Raw genomic sequence first — 6,823 nt, forward strand, 5'->3', positions numbered from 1 at the left:
AAAAGGAAAACTGAATTTCTTCTGTTTTATATATGCCATCTTTTTCAGACAGAAAAAATTCTCATAGAAATTACTACTTAGAGCATTTTTATGTAAGAATCCAAATTCATATAATCAAAATAAATTCTTGGACAATAGACTGGCTTAGTAAGAGTTTTGTAAATTAGTTATAGGTGTTCTCCCTGATTTTTTCAAAATGGAGTATCAAGCAAACATTTAAAATTATGGAAAATGTTCAATCGATTGGAATTATAATTCTGATAGTTTTATAGTGAGTCCACTGAAATACAGTTTCTAAGATCCTTAGTTGTTTTAGATTTTGGTCTAGTGTTAATAAAGTAATTAGTGGATATTCATTAGATAAATTTTAAATAAAATTGAGCATTGAAACATTGGTCATGGTGTGTGTGTGTATCACTTTCCTTTTCCTTTATAGAGCGTCTATATGGTTGGATCATGTTAGTAAATGTGTTCATTTTTGCTACTTTAAGAATAATGTTTACTAGGTTTAAGAAGGTGTAAATAGAATGTTTGTGCCAATAGGTGTTATAATTTGAGTCTTCCTGGACTTTTTCAGTCTACCAAAATAATTATATATGACAGACAATTCTCAATTACCTCCTTTAGGTTGACAAAGGCTCTCTCCTTGCCCAAACTTTAGTCAGGCTCCTCTGAGCCCTCTTCTCCATGAGGCATCAACATGGGGCCCATCCTTGATGGGCTTGCATAGCCCAGTTTTAGCAATAACTCTGCTAAAACAGTTTAGAGAAAATCCCCACATTTGATTTCTGGTAAGAGTCCTAAATCCCTACTCTTAAATCTGATCACACACATGGACAGCCCTCAGCAAGAATCCTGTTAGGTCAGTTTAAAAGAATTCTCCTTACCCTTATTGTCTCCTCTCAATAATTTCCATCCACTGACCCCCCCCACCCCAATCTGCTCTTGGCTATACATCCTGACTTGTTCTACTTGTATTGGGAATGGAGCACAAATGTTCACTGTTAAATTTTGAAGTTAAATACACAGTGTCAATCATAAAGTTTTTGATACTTTTTAGATGGTCGAAATATGTCACAATTTCTTTTTTAGTTTAATGCATCTGCCATGTATCTGCTCCTTCCTCTTCTCATTGCCCCTACTGTCATCAGTTATCACTACATGTACTGCAAAGCCTTATCAGGATCCTTCAAGGGTTTTTGCTGTTCCAACAAAAATCCATTCACTCTAAAAACAGTCCCAATCATAATATTAATGAGTCCTTTTTTGTGTCCAGATGAACTGCAACCTCCTAACAGATTATTCAAAGCCCTCTGGAGTATGGATCTTTCCAATCTCATTTTTCCTATTTCCTCTCTTGCACCCCATGATCCAGGCATACCTGTTTATTATCTGACAGTGCCACACATTACATATGCTTCCGTGCCTTTAAATATACTGGGTCTTCTTTCCTAACTCACCTTCCACCATCTCCACTTGCTGCTCTTCTCTCTGGGAGAGAAGTACAGTGCACACCTCAAAGTAAGCACATGCTGTGGAACCTCTGGCATCAGGAGCTGCTACCACTGCTCCCTTGGTTCCACAGCCTCCAAAAGGTCCAGTCCATCCACTTTCAGATGTTTAGATGTATGGATCTCTCAGGCGTTTTGGTCTTCTGTGCATAGAGTTTCTTTGTTGGTCAAGGATGTCCTATTGGTTGTAACGTAGAGGGAGGAAACAAAGGGAACAAGTCAATCTGCCACAATGCCTATGTTACCCCTCTTAATATTTTTATTTCTTTAATTTTGTGCCTCTGCTGACTTTTCAAGGGATACAGCTGAAAACTGAATATCACTTGGTTCTCAAGAAGGCAATTTTAGTGATACTGCTATAACAAATCATCCTTGGAAGAAAGTTTTGGCCAATATGATGAGGACTTGATTGTTTTTATTCTAGCTTTATATGCTGTAGAGCCTGAGATTTCAATAACAGGGACAGAGACTCAATTTAGTCCAATTTCATAATAAATAGTAAAGATTTAAAAAAAATAGATGGAGACAGAGTAACATCCAAACTTTCTCTTATTTATCTTGGGAATTCTCAGCTACATATAGATAGGAAAATTTGAGTAGAAGCTTGAAAATTTCTCATTAATAATTAACCAAGGTTGACATTATAGTGTAAAGAGACAAAAGAGATATCTAGAAATTCTGTATTAATTTTGTAAGTTCATTACAACATAAGAAGTCGATCTCCATTTGATTGCTTAGAAACTTAATTTTCTAAACATTTCCAGAAGTAGCCTCTCTCAAAAAATAACTTCTAATAACCAAACTCACAGTGTGCCAATGTTTAACCTATAGTTTGTGTTTATTAATTTGTAATAAGAAAGAAATGCCAAAAGGTATCAGATGCTGAAGACCTCTGGTTAGCTCCTTCTCTCTCTCTCCAGGAACAGTGATGCAGTAAGTTGAATTATAATCAGAAGATTGGAGTTAGGTCAATAATCTCAATGTCTAAAGGCATTAAGCAATATTCAGAATAACTTGATATGTGCCAGTTAGGGATGGTGATAAAATACACAATTGCAGATTTCTAGGATATCACTGCCTAGTAGAGGAGAGGGACATGGGAACAAATTATTGCAATATAGCATATAAGTGTCATAAGTGATGCATATCTATACCTAATATCTGTATCTATCGATGCATCTATCTATGTCTATATCTGTAGTACAGTGGCGACATAGAGGAAATGAACAACTCTCCTTAGAAGTCTCAGAGGAGAAGAAAGTTGAACTTATTGTTGAAAGTCTAATAGGAGATTGCCAGCTAGGTGTGGAAGGACATTGCAAGCAATGCAAACAACATTTAAAGGTATGGAGTACTGTAAAAGAGCAGGCAAAATTAGTGAGCTCCAAAAGTATTCTTTTTGCTGAATCATAGGTGTACAGATATGGTTGGAGAGCTAGGCAAAGGTCATATGTTGGAGGTTGCAATATAGATAAATTTAGTGGCTTGGATTAATAGCAGTAGTAGGTAATGGGAGTATCATGAGCATGAGAGAAACATGATCAGGTCTGGGTTTTAGAATATGACTTTGATGACAGTGTGGGAGATGAATTTGAGGGGTCCAAAGCTAGAAGCAGGTAGGACAGTTGAGGAGGAAATAGCTTCAGTAGTGCAGGTAAAAACTTACAGGAGCATGAACTAATGGAGCACAAGTGGCAATGGGAAAGTGGGGATGAATTGAAGATAAATTGCTTTAACTTGGTGATTATTGCTATTGGTAGTGAAGGAGAATGTGGAGTTGAGTGTAAGTCTGAGGTTTCTGAGTTGTATACCATGGTATTCATGGTGTAAATACTAAGTAACGGATCAAATCAGATTTCTTTTCACATGTTAGTTGATTTAAAATAAGACATATACAAATCTACTCTTATAAATAGCAAGTCTGGCAACTTGTGTCATGCAAATCTTAGTTTCAGAGCCATGTTTGTGGCAAGAGATCTTGGAATTTAGTCTAAAAGCATTTGGAGTTATTTAAAAATGGACTGGACAATAAAAAAGATCTCTTAGAACTCTCTCATAAAATCAACATGTGACATTATCAAACCTCTTGATCAAGTATTCCAAGGAATGAATGAAGGCTAAGAGTGATTTGTAGGAGTGTCACCCTCATCTTTATCATCATAGTGAGACATTTAATGAATATTTTACAAACACAGTCTTATTTATTCCTCACAACAATTTTGTGGAGCAGGCACTGTTATTTTCCCCATTTAGAAGAGAAAAAAGAAAAGAAACTTTGGGGAGGTAAAATGACTTCATCATTTTGTCTAAAGTTCCTTGTTATTGGAATTACATGCTTTTAGGTGCTGTGAAGAGTGGGATATGAGACACAATCTTGTTTCTTATGGAGAGTACAATTTAAGGAATGTGTGTTTTAGGTTAAAGAGAGAGAATCCAGAATGCTTTGACAGAGTATCTATGATAGGTTCGTAGGTGAGTTGTAATATGTAACCATTTGGGGTGGAGTGGGAGCAGAATCAGAGTCAGGGGTGATTGTCAGAGACACAGGGAAGAGATGGCCTCCTTGGATGGAAAAGTCATCATGCATTATGCCTCATGTTTTCTCAGATTTCCACAGGAAGCTTCAGGCTTCTATGTAATCTACACCAACTTTTGTTCATGGGATTTTCTTTAGTATCTGTTCCCAAGTGTTTAGTACTAAATGTAAAATGATCTATTTGGGCAGAGTTTTCCGTTTTCCTCAAGCCATTTCTGGGTGAAGGGGAAGGGACTAATAATAACTGAGTATCTACACACTCCAGGGCTTCCACATATGTTCTCATTTGAAGCTAGTAGAGCCCTATGAGGTAGGTTTTGCTATCCCCACTTCATCAATTAAGAGGCTTCAGCCTAGACATCTCATACCTAGAAAACGATCAAGTTGAGGTTGAAACCCAATCCTGTCAATTTCTTAGTCAAAATGTTTGGTTGCAAGTAACAGAAACAAGAAGAGAGGAGTTATTTTTGTGCAGAGGTATTTCATGGAACCCAAGAACAGAACCATGAGGAACTGGAGCGGGAATGGGAGCAGCAGAAGGAACTAAAGCCACTTTTTCTTCCAACCCTCTGAGGTCATGTGGTCTCTCATTTGTACATCCCTCTATGTCTCACTCCTGTAGCTACATCACTTTAGTTTAAGTGGACAGCAGAGTCTGACCAGCATTTACGAATACTAAATTTCAAATTTCTAGGAGAGAGAATTTGATTGGCTAGGGGGAGTCAGGGCCACCAAGGAGCAAGGTCCTTTCTGTGAATGAGTTTTAGGTCTCATTCCTGTGTATTTCCTCAGGGCCCTTGTTCTGTCAAATACTACCACTCACTCCTACATCTTTAATCCACCCTCTCTATTGGTTTCTTTCTATCAGTATTCAAATAAGGCCACGTCTATTCTATGTTTAAAAACACAAAACAGGGGGTGGCCCAGTGGCATATCGACTAAGTTCACCTGCTCTGCTTCATCACCCTGGGGTTCACGGGTTTGGATCTCAGGTGCAGGCCTACATGACACTCATCAAGCCACGCTGTAGCGGCATCCCATGTACAAAATAAAGGAAGATTGGCACAGTTCTTAGCTCAGGGACAATCTTCCTCAAGCAAAAAAAAAAGAGGAAGATTGGCAACAGATGTTAGCTCAAAGCCAATCTTCCTCACCAAATAATTTTAAAAAAACACACAAAAAAACAAAAAAAAACCTCTTTGAATTCACTTTATTTCCAATTATGGATTAATCTCTGTATTAGTTTCATAAGGCTGCTAAAAAAAATTTGCACAAACTTGATAGCTTGAAAGAATAGAAATTTATTTTCTCACAATTCTGGAGGTCTGAAGTCTGAAATCAGTTTCACTGGGCAGAATTCAAGGTGTCAGCACGGCTGCTCTCTCTCAGAAGCTCTAGCGGAGAATCCCTTCCTTGTCACTTCCATCTCCTGGTGGCTGTAGATCTTCCTTAGCTTATAGCAGCATCATTCCAATCTCTGCCTCTATGGTCACATTTCCTCCTCCTCTTCTGTTTGTCTCAAATCTCCTGCTGCTTGTCTCTTCTAAGGACACGTGTGACTACATTTAGGGCCCACTTGGATAATCTAAGATAATCTCCCCATCTCACGATCCTTAATTTAATCATGTCTACAAAGACCTCTTCTTTTTATTTATTTATTTATTTATTTATTTATTTATTTATTTATTTATTTATTTATTTTTTGCCATGTAAGGTCACATTCACAGAGTGTATGGGTTAAGATGTGGATATCTTTTGGAGGGGGAATTTTTAGCCTACCACAATTTCTGTCTTCCTCATTCACAGGCAAATAACTTGAGACAGTATTACACTCTGGCTGTGACCTTGCTATTCTTGCTTGCTAGTCTGGGTTAATGATTTCCTTGATATTAGTCCACTGTTTTTCTTTCTTGGTTTTTTGAATGGAATTCAACATTGTTGAAACTTTGCCTTCTTAAAAATGTTCTTTTTGGGGGGGAGGGCCGGCCCCTTGGCTTAGCGGTTAAGTGCACGCACTCTGCTACTGGCAGCCGGGTTCCTATCCCGGGCGCGCACCAACGCACCGCTTCTCTGGCCATGCTGAGGCCAAGTACCACATACAGCAGCTAGAAGGATGTGCAACTGTGACGTGCAACTATGTACTGGGGCTTTGGGGAAAAAAAAAAAAGGAGGAGGATTGGCAATAGATGTTAGCTCAGAGCCGGTCTTCCTCAGCAAAAAGAGGAGGATTAGCACGGATGTTAACTCAGGGCTGATATTCCTCACAAATAAAAAAAAAAAAGTTCTTTTTGCCTGTTACTCTCACGGTTTTCCTCTTTCTGTCTCTAGCTCTTAGGATTCTTGTTCACTATTTCTTCTCTGTATTCTTTGTAGATTTTTGTTCTTCTGACTATCTCCTAAATCCTTGCATTTTTTAGGGCTCTGTCTCAGGCCTATTTTCTTTTCATTTTAAACAATCTCCTTGAATGATTTTATATTCTTCCTTGGCATCAAATATATCTGTGTTCTTATGACACCAGAATATAAATATCAAGCCCAGATCTCTCTGCTGAAAGACAACCATATATTAGGTATCTAGCTGCCTGCTGGACTTTGCCACTTGAATATGTGACTAATGACTGAAACCCAACCTGTCCCAAGTTGAATTTATCACTTTCCTCCTCAAATCCCACCTCTATACCATTGTTGCATCTTAATGGATTATACCACTCCTCTTTCGGTTAAAATATCCTCTTCATCCAATCAGTTACTAAGGCCTATAAATTCGACCTGCTAA

The sequence above is a fragment of the Diceros bicornis genome, chromosome 5 (assembly GCF_020826845.1).
Source record: "Diceros bicornis minor isolate mBicDic1 chromosome 5, mDicBic1.mat.cur, whole genome shotgun sequence".
NCBI lineage: Eukaryota > Metazoa > Chordata > Mammalia > Perissodactyla > Rhinocerotidae > Diceros > Diceros bicornis.